This window comes from Schistocerca americana, chromosome 10, assembly GCF_021461395.2.
Source record: "Schistocerca americana isolate TAMUIC-IGC-003095 chromosome 10, iqSchAmer2.1, whole genome shotgun sequence".
Taxonomy (NCBI): Eukaryota; Metazoa; Arthropoda; class Insecta; order Orthoptera; family Acrididae; genus Schistocerca; species Schistocerca americana.
Window position 1 is genome coordinate 89,098,744 of NC_060128.1, and position 14,614 is coordinate 89,113,357.

Genomic DNA, 14,614 nt, shown 5'->3' on the forward strand with positions numbered 1-14,614 from the left:
CTAGAGAATGCGTGTAGCAGACAGGGCGCCGCGTGCTGTGAGCCACGTTCGGCAACAGCGCCGTCTGCCCGCCGGAACAGTCAGGACCAATCATTTTTTTATAGTATGACTGCAAGAGGTTTCTCTCTCTCTCTCTCTCTCTCTCTCTCTCTCTCTGTGAATGTAGCAGAGAAACAAATTTTTTTTATGCCTGTAGACCAGTATAAAGCGACAGACGATTCCACTCTTTCGTATTCCTTCAGCAGTGCGAGTGCCCGTGCGAGTGTCAGTACTGGAATTGCCTTTGCTTCCGGAGAGAGTGGAACACACAGCTGGCTCAAAACACGTAAGTCTAACGTGTATTACTTAGTGCTACTACTACTAAGTGGCATATAGTTTTCATCTACCAAGTTGTTGTAACTCAAGAGAACAGGGATGCCTCTCATTCAGTGTTGCAGAGTCTGAAGCATCTGGGAGAAGGAGGCGGCTCGAAAACTACGCTGCGGCTGTCGTCTCTGGAACAGGGGGAGAAATATCCCATCCTAAGTGCGAGACGGACGACGACGAAATTTGGAGCAGCGGTCGTAGTATACTTGAAGGAGTCCAAAATATTCCTTCCTGCAAGATTCTCCACTCTCAAAGATGAAGAATTGGAATTTCTGAATTCCGGAACAGTTGCTCTGATATAGCGTGGTAGGAAAAATAGTATGGATATCATTGACTTTGAATCTGTTTGATAAATACTAACATATGTTTCCTTATACTAATATTACGTAGTTGTTAGCATATTGTGATACTAACCATGTCTATTCAAATACGGAAAGTTTCACCGGATGGCAAGATCAAGGAAATAGATTTGCAATCCTTAAAAGACGATACCTGTGGCACAGATTTTGAAACATGACATTAGTATTTGCGGTAAAAGTAATAGGATGTGGTGAGGATGTAAATGCATATTCCGAATTTAATGGAAAAATAGTGCAGCTAATTCAGAGTGCTTTAAACAAGGTGAACATTTTGCTGCTTTTCAAGTCTATGACAAATACGAGTGGAAAAATAGTGCAGCTAATTCAGAGTGCTTTAAACAAGGTGAACATTTTGCTGCTTTTCAAGTCTATGACAAATACGAGTGTACTTATTACACAGAGTTATATGTTACCAAGTTTAATAATCTTGTTGATACTTACATTAAAGAGATTTTGTTTGTATTGTATACAATTTGTTCTCATAATGCATTTAGTTGTCAATTTGATTTTCTAAATGGAGCGGCTTGCCTCAAAACATGGTTAAAGAGTGGGGATGTTTCATTTATATATTCTAATTGTAATGTCCTGTTGTCTGCCATATACGATATTTTGAGAAGCGCTGAAAGTGAATAATGACCGAACCATCGCCAAAGCGCATTAAGCTGAATCATGATCATCAGGAAAGTAATGCTCTGGAATGGGTTTCGGTTGAAAGTGTGTTCAAAAATAGAATATGTACAGGTGAAATATCTAACCGAGGGGGGCTTTAAGGACCCAAAATATTTCTTGGATGCATGTTTCTCTGTCTTTGAGAACATAGTGCGTAAAATTAACAAGCCTCTTAAAATTAATTTTTCACTCATTTGCAACTTTGTCCTGCCCAAATCGGGGGACGTAGAAGGTAAGTACTTAAATACAAAGAATTTAAATCTATTCTCCTCTGACATTACCGAAGAGTGGTATTCAACTAAAATTAGGGATGTACTGTTAAAGAAACTGGGGAAATTTCAATTGAGAGATTCAGGTTGGGCGCTGCGTAATATAGTAAAACTATGTATTAATGTTAACGAAAACAAAGGGTTTTATGCAGGACGTCACACGAAACTGCCAAAAGTGATTGCGAATAAACATGCAGTAATTAACGTTCACTCGAGAGGTAATGCTTGTTTTAAATGGGCAATTCTAGCTGCTTTGTATCCTGTAAGCAGGAATGCGCACCGTGTGTCTGGATATTTTGCACAGGCAAACAAATTAAACTTTTCTAATATACCATTTCCTACAGAGCTAAAGCATGTCCATATATTCGAAAAGCAGAATGAAAGTGTGTTTGTCAATGTGTACGGTATACAGTACTCAGATTATGAGTGGATGGTTGTTGAAGAGGGAGAAGTGGATGAGGGAGAGAGAGGGGGCAAGGAGGGCGAGGGAAAGGTCGAAAGATTTCCGAGCTATACCACTGCATATTACAAAGTACCAAAGAGAAAAACATGTAAATTTATTAATGTTGCAGCTAGCGAATACAAATATAAATCATTTTTATTATATAAAAAGTTTGTCGAAGCTAGCACATTATAGCATTACTGCTCATCATAAGTCTGTCGTGATATGCCCCCGTTGCCTGTCTTATTTTCATTCAAAACAGAAGTTAGAAGCACACTTGCTTGACTGTGCGCAGTTTGAGCCAGTCAACACTATCATGCCAAATAAGCACAATAAATATATAAAATTTTCCAATTTCAGAAACAAGTTACAGCTGCCTTTTATAATATATGCGGACACTGAGAGCATGCTGCAACCAGCTGCTGGCTGCAGTAGAAGTAGTAACTCTGATCAAATACATTTACATACACCATTTAGTATTGCATATTACATACATTGTGGTTATAAGGATGACTATTCAGAATTTAAGTTGTATCGCGGTCGTGATTGCATGCAGTGGTTCACGAAACAGCTGTATGCAATTGCCGAGTATGTGAATGGTTTCTTATTACAAAATAGATGATATTAAGCCCAGAGGAAGAATCAGCCTTTCGCTCTGCAAAGATTTGTCATATTTGTAAGGAAGCCTTTGAGGCAGGCGATGTGAAGCATCGTGACATTGCCATTTTACAGGTGAGTACCGCGGTGCAGCGCATGCTAGCTGCAATGTAAACTACAGACCTCAGTTTACAGTGCCTGTCGTATTCCACAATCTGTCCAATTATGACAGTCATTTCGTAATTACAAATATTTGCGAGCAAATAGTGAATGAGAACGGGAGGAGGAAAACTAAATTAAATCCAGGCCACGTTTCTATATTACAATCGAATATGGAGAAATACAAATCTTTCACGAAGAGCATTCAAGTAACACACAAAGACCGGCACTGCTACATAAATTTCTGATTTATAGATTCATTTAATTTTTTATCATGGTCGCTAGAAAAGTAGGCATCTTACCTAAAGCCAGAGGAACTCAGGATAGTGAGGAAATACTTTCCTGATGATCGTGAATTTTATTTAGTCAATCAGAAGGGTATATTTCCATAAGAGTATGTGAGTGATGAGAGTGTTTTACCAGAAGAACTCTTACCTCCGAGTCAGGAATTTAAAAGTTTGCTGACTGGTGGAAGAACTGTCTCAGAGTGTGATTATGAAAGGGCATGCAATGTATGGCACTTGTTCAAGTGCAAGACACTGGGGGAATACTCCGATCTTTATTTAAGAATTGATGTGTTATTGTTAAGCGGTGTTTTTGAATATTTACGAAATCTCTGCATTAAAACCTATGAGTTAGATCCCGCGCATTATGTTACTTCACCTGGATTGGCTTGGGATGCATTATTGAAAACTACCAAAGCAGAATTACAGACACTGAGCGACTTCAATTCGTCGAACGAGGTATTAGAGGCGGCATTGTTCACTGCTCGTGTAGACATGCTGTGGCAAACAACAGGTTCATGTCTAATTATGATGAAAATACTGATGAATCCTATATTATTTACCTTGATGTTAATAGTCTTTACAGTTGGGCAATGATGCAGTACCTCACAGTTTCACATTTTTCTTGGCTCAACCCTGAAATTGTTAAAACTTTTGATGTAAACAACATACCGGATGACTGATATAGGCTACATTCTGGAAGTAGATCTTGAATATCCTGAAAACATCCACGATATGCATTCTGATCTACCACTATGTCCTGAGAAAATGATACCGCCATCTAGCTGTGTGGTAGGCAAGGCTAGTGCTCCCAAAAAATTAATTTCTACTTTGTGTGATAAGAAAAATTATGTAATTCATTATAGAAATCTCAAACAGTGTTTGCAACATAATTTGAAATTGAGAAAGATTCACAGAGTACTGTCATTCAGACAACTTCCATGGATGAAACCATACATCGATATTAACGCACAGAAACATATGGCAGCAAATAATGATTTTGAAAAGAATTTTTTTTTAAGCTAATGAATAACAGCGTCTTTGGTAAGACAATGCAAAATGTACGAAAGTTGAGGGACATAAAACTAGTAACTTCATGGGATGGTAAATATGGAGCATCTGCAATGATTGCAAAACCAAATTTCAAAAGGAGCATTATATTTCAGGAAAATTTAGTTGGTATTGAATTAGACAAACTCAATGTAGTGTTTGACAAGCCTATATCTGTAGGTATGGCGATTTTAGACATTTCAAAGACGCGTCTTGTTGACTTTCATTATGGGTATATACTGAACAAGTTCCCTGTAAAAGATGTAAAACTGTGTTACACTGATGCCGATAGTTTAATTTACCATATTAAAACTCAAAATATTTATGAGGATATCAAAAGTGATGTGCAAAAATGGTTTGATACTTCAGATTTTCCTGTTAATAACAGATATAACATTCCACTTGTGAATAAAAAGGAGGTTGGACTATTGAAAGATGAATTAAACGGTCAACTTATTACAGAGTTCATAGGCCTGAGAGCTAAAATGTATGCACTATAGACAGAATCACTACGTGTAATGCAGAGAGCGAAAGGTATAAAACAGTCTTCAATTAAAGCACTAAGCATCGACGATTATCGAGAATGTATGTTGAATTTAGATGCTAAATCTTCTGTACAGTATATTATTCAAATTGTCATGTGGTATCCACTGTTAAACAACTAAAGCTTGGTTCGTCTGCACATGATGATAAACGTTTTATACCGTCAGATAAGGTGAATACTTTAGCGTGTGAGTTTGCAACATAATTTGATATTGAGAGTACTGTCATTCAGACAACTTCCATGTGAGTTTGTAACTGATTTGTATAATATATCTGTAACTAATTGTGTACATATGAGTTTGTAACTGATTTGTATACAGAAAATAACAAAACATTATACATTAATTGTAACTTTTTCTTTGTTGACTGAGTGAAATTAAAAACACATACATTAATTGTTATTTTATTTCATCTGAAATTTCCTTTCTGCACTCTTTACAATTCATTTTAATAGGAGGTGGTCCATCAATTTGACAACGTGCATTCACATTATAATGCTTGTAACAATGTTGATACTTAGAAATGATAGCATCATTTTGAAACACTTGTGGTAAACTGAAATATATGAGAAAGATCACATAAAGAGGGTAACAACTGTTAAGTAATAATCAATTGCATTTAGATTTTGACACTGTTGCACAGTAAGTTTCCTATAAATTCGAGAGAGCAGTTTACAAACATTTTTTGATTTAATCCACTCGAACAAGAAGTACGCATCATCATCATCATCAGCAGCAGCACCACCTCTCTATTTCTTATTAGCACAGTCCAATCCATAATCTTCCAATCGTAGCACTTCAACATCTTTATGAATAATAATTTGTTCTAGAATATTTAGGACAAGTGGACACAGCAGATTTTTTGAATGCACTAATGTTTTACAGTCACTGCTCTTTTAGCAATGAATCGAGTGAACAATTCAGTGCACTGAAAGAGGCCTCGGTGTTATGAACTTGTAGTACACATTCACATCCGTCACTTAGTCACTAACACTATCACTGGATGATTCTCGGACTTAGCGGTAATTATTATAACTTTGTTCATATTTCCTTCTCAAGCTACTGGAGCAACAGGACGACAATGATGAAATGATTGCACATTTTTCCTCTGTTATATCTCTGAGTATGCCTTGTGACCTGATTGGCTGACGGGGGAGAATTGGAGAGAGAATTTTGGACAAATCCTCCTTACACGACGTCTAAAGCGACTACGGTCAACAGCTGCTTGCATCCATGTAACTTTGCGAGCTTCTCTGTATATGATAAAATCGCAGTCATCCAATACGTGAATTGATGTACAAGGCTCATCAGGAAAGTGAACCCTTTTCTTTTTTTCTTTCCAGCTTCCATGTCTTTTCCCTTCTATATCCGAGTACGCTTTGTGACTTGATTGGTTGATGGAGTCATTTCAATCACTGATACATGAATGACCAGGTAGTAAGCTATTGTATTTTTAGCAAGTGCTTCTTTTGTTTCTATTTCAATCTTCATGTCAACGACCGAAGATTTCAGTGGTTCGTCTTGATGAGAACAGTTAATGAAAAATATAGGACAGTTCTGAAATTCAGTACGGTTCATGAGCGGGTTCCTTATTCTTACACTGCTATCTCCACAATACAGTGATTGAAAATTGCCATACATTTCGAACGCCTGTGCAGTATTCTTCGTTTCAAAATTCTCCTCTGAGAATTTAGAAGAATTTAAATACACCTTCAAGTTTGATATGTTTATTTTGTCGAATACACTAGAGTCAGCAGTAATCAAATTTCTGTTTGACTGAAAAGCCAATACTACATACCTTGCTGTTTCAAGAGCTGTATTAAATTTAATTTGCCATGTCCATGAGTTAATTTCTGGCGCAATGCTTTCAACCAAATCCCAGTGATGAAAAGCTAGAGTCAAACTGATATGTTTTAAGATATTCCACAGTGATACTTGTTGCTTTTCAGACACTTGAACATGCGGCATTTCCCAGTGAACTTTTTCCAACACAATTTTTGATTTAGTATCTGCTGTATCTGAGACAATACAGTTAATATCTTGCCTGCTACGAATCAGTACTAGTTCATGGCGAGCATTTAAAATAATCTTTTTGTAATCCTCTGCAAAGCCTAAGATCATTTTAAGCGGAATGCAAAAATTAAAACGACCATCATCATCATCATCATCATCATCGACTAACTCTTTCAATTCGCTTCTTGCCCCCTATCCGGCATTTTGTAATACATTTGCGTCACCTGGTGTAAAAGAAGCATATCCTTTCATTAATGTTGCAATTCCTGGATAACGTACATGATCGATAATTTGGTTATCGAGATGGTACTGAATATCCGAAAACAGATGAAGTGCACAGTTTTTTGTTAACTTAATATCAGTAGCTTTTTCCCTTTCCCTCTGCATTGAGAAGTCGTCATCCTATATACAGCAGACTCTCGGAAGGAAGCAGGTAAGTGTTTTCATTTTGTATAACAATTGATATGGAATCGTTCTGAGCAAACGCCGGTTGACCAAAATGTTTATACTTATGATACTGAAGACGACTAACTAGTGATACTAAAAGACACTCCCCAAAATAGGAAGACAGTCCAAGTGCAAAAAATCATGTCGCTCGATGTAACTGTCAAAAAGCTACGGCAGAAGAACAAATACAGGCAATGCTATAACTGCCAGGGAGTGAACCATGTAGCTAGGGACTGTACAATGCCCCACACTGCGTGCGCAGTGCAGGCAACCACCAGTCCAGAGATTGTCCAAAAAAAAAAAAAAAAAAAAGACGATGGAGGGGAACCAGTCTGCTATAACTGCAAGGGCCTTCACCCAGCCAGCTATGGTGACTGCCCCACCATCCTAAGAGCTATAGAGAAGCAACAGGCTCACACAGCGCAGCAGCAGCCACAGAAAGGTAGGAAAGGTACGAGAAATGGTTGGAGGGGCCAACCCCAGTCAACCAAGTCAACTGAACAGAACAGGAAAGAGCGAATGCTGCGCAAGACTGTAGCTCCAATACGCCGCAACACTAGAGTAGTCGACAGTCGCCAATATTCTCACGTATTGAGCCCAACCCACGATACCCCAGAACAACCCAGTACCGATCGGACCGGCCCTCTCACTGTCGATAGGAACCACTCCAGATATCCGGAAGGACCTGCGCCCGCCAGCCAGCCACGGGTTGCAGAATGCATGACAAGCCGACCATTGAACAAAGGCCTAACTTGCTTCACCACCGCCAGTGGCCAGCAGACATGCAGTAGCCAAATTCCCGCAAGCCAAATTGCGCTGCTAGCCAGATCTATGAACCAGGTCTTGGGGGCAGTCACAACGACACTCTCCACGATGCAGCAGCTAACAGCGCAATGCGCCGAAATATCAGCCACACTGGCAAAAATGTCCTCGCAACTAGCTGCGAAAACCACCGAAACCCCCAACACGCCCCGCCATGGATAGGTGCCTACATATCGAAGGGCTAACCATCTGCGTCTTCAAGACTGAAGGTATTCACAAACAGGTACAGGAATTTAAGCAATTCCTAAAAGACGAGGACGTAGACGTGTGTTTGATGTCAGACACCCACCTCAAACCGGGGGTGAAAGCTTCGGCACCAAACTACGTAAGCTACCACAAGGATAGGCAAACACACGGAGGCGGGGTTGCAATCTACGTAAAGCGAGGCATCCCCCACCACCAGTTAATCCTCCCTGACACACAGTCAATAGAGGCGATGGCTATAGAAATCCAAACTGCCACCGGCCCCCTCACGCTAGTGGCAGTCTACAAACTAACCCAGCTATGAGGTAAAGTCCTAATTGGAGGAGACCTCAATGCAAAACACTCTGGAATTCTATGCGAACCAACAGAGCTGGCCGCCAGTTACAGAGACTTGCGCGCACCCATCAACTCAATGTGTGGGCTCCCGAAGAACCCACACATTTCCCTCGAAACGGAGCACGCCACGACGTTATAGACATAGCTAAATGAAAAGGATTACGGGCTATGTGGCCGCGAGTTCGCTGAACAAAATGTCATCCGACCACAATCCCGTGCCCTTCGACATAGACGTGGGCGAGTGGCTTCCGGTCCAGAACGGTCACCCATCGTTCAAACGAACGAACTGGGAACAGTTCCGAGATGGACTAACGGAAGACGTGGCCCACACCCCGCCTCCAAACAAGGACAACACAGAACACGCCCTTAAACACCTGACTCGAAACTTCCTGCAAGCAGCGGAAGCGGCCACTCCGAGGCCCCCCGAAAGTGCGGCCAAAAGTAGGCAATATCCCCGCACCTGCTTGCGCAAATACGACACAAAAATAGGATTGCGAGAGAACGGAAAATTACCCGAAATCCAGGTACTAAGGGACTACTTAATATACAGGTATATCCAGTTACTGGATGATGGATTTGAAGAGTTTTTTTGAGGGGGCATTAGACTGCCCCGATGAGTTGTTCACGCCATGGAGTCAGAGCCAGAAATGTAATTAATCCATCTCCTTATAACCACGTGTGTGATCGTTAGAATACACGTACGTATACAATGTACGTCGCCAAGGTCACGCAGCCTGGTGCCTCCCGGCTGCCACGTGCATCACCTCCACCTACTGCCACCGCCCCTACCAAGGTCACAAAGCCTGCCCCCAGCTGCTCTCACTGGGGCACGCCCACTGGTCCCTCACAGTGGCCAGCACGTGTATCACCTCCATCATGCGAGGCACAGCACACCTCGCCTAGTTATAGCTCTAGCATTAGTGATCCTGTGGCTAGTGGCAGTTCTCTCTCCCGTCCTTTTAGTCAAGTAGATCAGGTCAGCGGTACCATACCTCAGTTGCAGTACTCCGCGATTGCGGACGCCTTCGAGGAGCTAATCTCTATCACTAGAATCCAAAACCTGCCTAGATATGGACTTCATTTTAGAATTCGAGGAGTGGACTGGAGTCCAACAGGCTCCTGTGCTCAACTCACATCCAGAATTGCCTTGTGAGTATAATATTTAATATGCTACTCATTTATATTAACCATTTAAAAAAATTATTTTCTTATTTCATATCTCTTATTGTTTTTCCAGATCACTTAGGGCAATTCCAGCTCGAGTTAGAAGCAGAGCTCGGGGCTGTCCCACCTAGCCGGAAGAGACGTCTAGTATATGCCAATTGGCTTCATGTTAAACATATCCATATAAGCTATGTATATCATTGAAGACCATCCTCCTAGTCATACTGAATGTCCTCCACTGATGAGTTATTGCTGTCTGACCACGACGAGTTTAACAGCTGTGTAGTTTGCAAGCATACAGTCGAGGACTGCCTCCACAGCCTCCTACATGTGGACTGGAAACACGCATTAATACTCGAGCATGGAACAGGAACAAGAATACAGTCCTGCAAATAAATTCTTTGCAGCGAGATGCTTTAAAAATGCATTACCCATCTCATGGAACCATCTGTTACTGCTGGAACTGTCTGCCTTTTCTAAAGTCTACATGTAAGCTCCCGGACCACAAGACACAACTGCCTCCAATCCAGAAGACTGAAGAACTGATCTAGTTCACGAGTTCACTGCTAGAGGGCACCTCGATACGTCACGTGGCAACGTCATTCAGCCAATAGGAGCACAGCATCATGGTGACGTAGTTGGCTTCTATGTAAGGGGCACTCAGCAGCTCCTCGATCTTTGTTCCAGTCAGCCGATCAGTCAAGATGAAGCGTCAGTCACCACAGCAGCAGCAGAGTAGGAAGAGGACGAAGCAGCAAAAAAGTAAGTCTGAAAATTATTATTATTATCATTCTGATCAATATTGCTCTTTGTCCTGCAGCAGCTGCACCCGTGACGTCAGCATCAGCAGGTTCCAACCTGTCCGGGTCCACACACATGAATGCCTCGGACTCGTCCACGCAGGACCCTGTAGTGCAGTTTCTCACTATGCTGGAGCAAGATAGTGAGGTGTTAATTTCAGTGCCGGAGGCTGCACTTGACGGGGCTCCACAGTACTGAGCTGCTCCTAACGCACCATCCATCGATCATCGCCCAAGAGACCTTCCGCAATCAATTCGAGAACAGCAGGCTAACCGCGCGGGTGTGGATGACATCGATGAGAAGATACCTGTGGCCAGTGCACCTCAACCTTCACAATTCACCTCAAGCTGTATGTTACCAGTTAGTGGTTCAAAACGTATTCATGCAGGACTTTAAGTTCCACAACCGTGTTAGTGCTCGAAAACATGCTCAAAAATATTAAAGTGAAGTTTTCTGACTACGAGTGGGATGAACTGTCGTGTAAAAACACAGATCAAGAATAATATTACTACTGACTATTATCCATCCCAATTCTACCAGGACGTGTACTGCGGCAGTCTAACTGTGAGTATTCTATCGATGTATCGTGATGCTACACTAGGAATTAATAGTGCTGACAGTTATAGTATTTTCATGCAGCACTCGACTGTTGATTACTTGTTCAATTTAGGCATGGCTGTAACTAGCGCGATAGATAGACTAAATAGATGGTGTCCATATGTTCAAGCAGTATACAGTAATGATATAAACTGGCTTCACAAATGTAGCATCCACATAGATGATATAGAGCATTGTTTTAGTGCATGTACAACTGCAGTGCCCAAGTCTTGTGCTATTCCTTCAATATGTATTGAAAATGTTGAAGTCAAATTTACTCGTGGCGTACCGGACTATTGCAATGCACCTATAACATTATGCGATATACGTGCTGAATTTAAAGCGTAGAAGAAACAGCTATTTTCCAAATACAGTACTTCTGCTGCACCCTTTAAAAAAAGAATCAATTGATTTCTTCTCATGATTATCATATTTGTAAATATTTTTATAAATAAATATATTTATAATCTTAAATTTGTTTTTATTTGTCAAGACAAAATGTCACCTACCTTAATGTACAAGACTTTTAGTTCATTATATTGTGTAGCCATGTTAGCTCAGTTCGTAAGGTGACTGCACTATAGTCGCCACACACACACACACACACACACACACACACACACACACACACACATTTTATCATATAAAAGCCTATTGCACGCCTGGACCTAGCACAGTAGGTATCATGGCAGGCTAGGAGAAAAACCCTCACCGCAAGGTGACTGGTCCTGTGATGATGACCAAGACCAGAAGACCAGCAAGAATGGAGCACTCCTGTCTGACAGCATACAAGCTATAATTGTAGGTCCTTCCAACTGTGGTAAGACAAATGTCCTCATGGCTCTGCTAACGCGCACAGATGCAGTCCGCGTCGAGCACCTTTTCGTCTTCTCCAAAACACACTTTCAGCGTAAGTACCAGTTACTGAAGAAAATATTAGATGGAGTAGATGGTGTAACGTACAGAGCATTCAGTGAAAGCGATGACATTCCCCCACATGAAGACGTAAAGCCTAATACTGTCTTCATATTCGATGATGTCGCTGTTGAAAAGCAGGATAAAATCCATAAATATTTCTGCTTCGGCCGTCATATGGGTGTTGATGTATTCTAGTATCCCAAAACAGTTGGTGAGGGACAACGCAAATCTCATTATAGCATTCAAACAAAACGATCAATTTAAAGCACATTTACCATGCTCACGTAGGGACCGACATGTCACACAATGAATTTGTAAAGATATGTGCTGATTGCTGGAACCACTCACAATACGGCTTTCTCGTTATTGACGAAACTCGTAAACTGAATGAATGTAGGTATAGCCGGAACTTCCAAGACTTTCTCCATATATAAGCGTACGAAAATAGGTTATTCCATCAGTTAACACTTCACCATGGACAAATTTACACGCAGGGCAGACGCTCAGTCAGAGATTAGGTGTGCAAAGACAGAATGCCCGCATGTACACCGATATCAAATTTAAAAATCTTGAGTCCAGACTAGTTAAAGTTGCAAGGGAATTACAGGACACCCAGAAACTTCTTGCTATTAATCAAAACCAGATAGAAAACAGAATTAGCGCAATTGAGGGCAAGATAGAAGCTGAGGCCGATGTTCTTGAAGAAGGTGGTGTAGGAAAAAAGGAGAAGAAGAACAACAAAGCATACATAAAACCACGTGATATTCAGAGCTCTGATTAGTATCCTTTGAGATGTTGACAAAGCATAAAAGTCTTTCGGGCACACAAAGCAGTTTGAGAGAAACGAGCCAGCCATTGTGAGGCCCCCATTCCCCTTCCACCCGGTCCTTGGTCGCCGGGTGAGTTGGGGGGGGGGGGGCAGGAGGGGGGGGGCAATGGCAGCAGACAACCCCTTACGCCTCAGCCATTTCTGGCAGCGGACTGGCTAATCCACAGTCTCCGGCCAGAGTTATACACTACACTCCACCCGCTGGTAGACCTTGATGTTCAGGTATTGTTAGCACTAGAATTTCACCCGGAACAAGTCCCGCCCACTCACTCCCTCCGGAACAAGTCCCGCCCATTCACCCTCAGTTTTCCCGGTCTTTGTTCATCGCCTGGGCATAGTTTCAGTTGACCCATGTGGTTTCCGCATTCGGCTGCACATCGAGGTATAGCATTGTTTTTTTAGCCGTTTGATTTAATATATTTCGCTTGTGGAAAGTGTTTTATATCGTGTTTTGCGTGTGAAAAGTGTTTTACAGTGTACCATTTGTGTGTGAAATATTTGCGTGCGAAAAGCACTTCGTGTGTTGTAATAGTGTTTAATAATGAGTTCCTTTAGATGTGAAGTTTGCGGGAATGAGTATAGTTATCGCAAGACTCTGAAGAGGCATATGGCCACAGCCCATCCACAGAAGCTGAGTGAAATGATGCCTCCTGTTACAGATAAGGATCGTTCGCGTACATACCAACGCTACATATGCGACAAGGACTTTACTTGTAAAGGATCCCTTATAGTTGGGGGGCAGCATTCAAGTAAATACAACTGGTGGATGCACCAACATCCCCCGCTGACTTTCGGCCCATTACGGTCTGCTCAGTGCTGGTGTGGACCTTCCACAAGGTTCTTGCATCGCGCCTGATGCGCACATGTGCTGTGGACGAACGTCAGCGGGCATTCATCCCCCGGGATGGGATGTTTGAGAACACCTTCATCCTGGATACTGCTCTCACCGACGCAGCTCTAGTTTGTGGCGTCGATCGACGTTTCTAAAGCATTTGATTCGGTGGATCATGCTGCCCTTCGCCCTGTGCTGAGGGCTCATGGCCTGCCGGATTGCTTTATCGAATACGTCGAGAGGTGCTACGAGGGCTGGACGACAGTGATAGCGGGCGGCGCCGGCGTGGGTGTGTGTGTGCAGCCGTCAAGGGGCGTCCGTCAGGGCAATCCTCTCTCCCCCCTCCTTTTCAACTTCGCGGTGGACTATGTTTTAGGTCAACTTCCCTCCCACATCGGAGCTCGGATACTCGGTCGCAGAGTCAACGCTGCGGCCTTTGCAGATGATGTCCTGCTGTTCGCATCGACCGCAAGGGGCTTGCAGTCCCTCATCGATGCAGCCGTCGCAGCCCTCGCACGCCTGGGGCTGCAGATCAACGACCGAAAGTGTTTCACCCTCGCCTCGGTCGCGTCTGGACGCGAAAAGAAGGTGAAGGTGGACGGAGACGTCACCTTCGAGGCAGGTAACACCACCGTGCCTGCCCTGCGTGTGGGTGAAACCTTCCAGTACCTGGGCTGCAATTTTTCACCACGGGACGCTGCGTCTTCAACCCCCGATGTCACCTGGGGGAGCAACTCGACGTCATCTCCCAAGCTCCGCTGAAGCCGCAACAGCACCTCCACGCTCTCACCAACGTACTTCTCCCTGGCCTGTACCACAGGCTGGCCCTCAGTTGCACCCGAGTGGGTGCCCTGAAATCAGCGGACGTCATCATCAGGGCCGCTGTCAGGAGATGGTTTCGCCTCCCGGCGGAC

The 14,614-nt window shown here is 42.7% G+C and overlaps 1 long non-coding RNA gene across 1 annotated transcript; it reads left to right on the forward strand.

Annotated features, from left to right (window-relative positions):
- The first annotated feature begins 202 nt into the window (after positions 1-202).
- Positions 203-1,997, forward strand: LOC124552580. Its single transcript, XR_006967934.1, has 3 exons — positions 203-325; positions 430-987; positions 1,069-1,997. It is a non-coding gene; the product is annotated as an uncharacterized LOC124552580 (long non-coding RNA).
- The last annotated feature ends 12,617 nt before the right edge of the window (positions 1,998-14,614 follow it).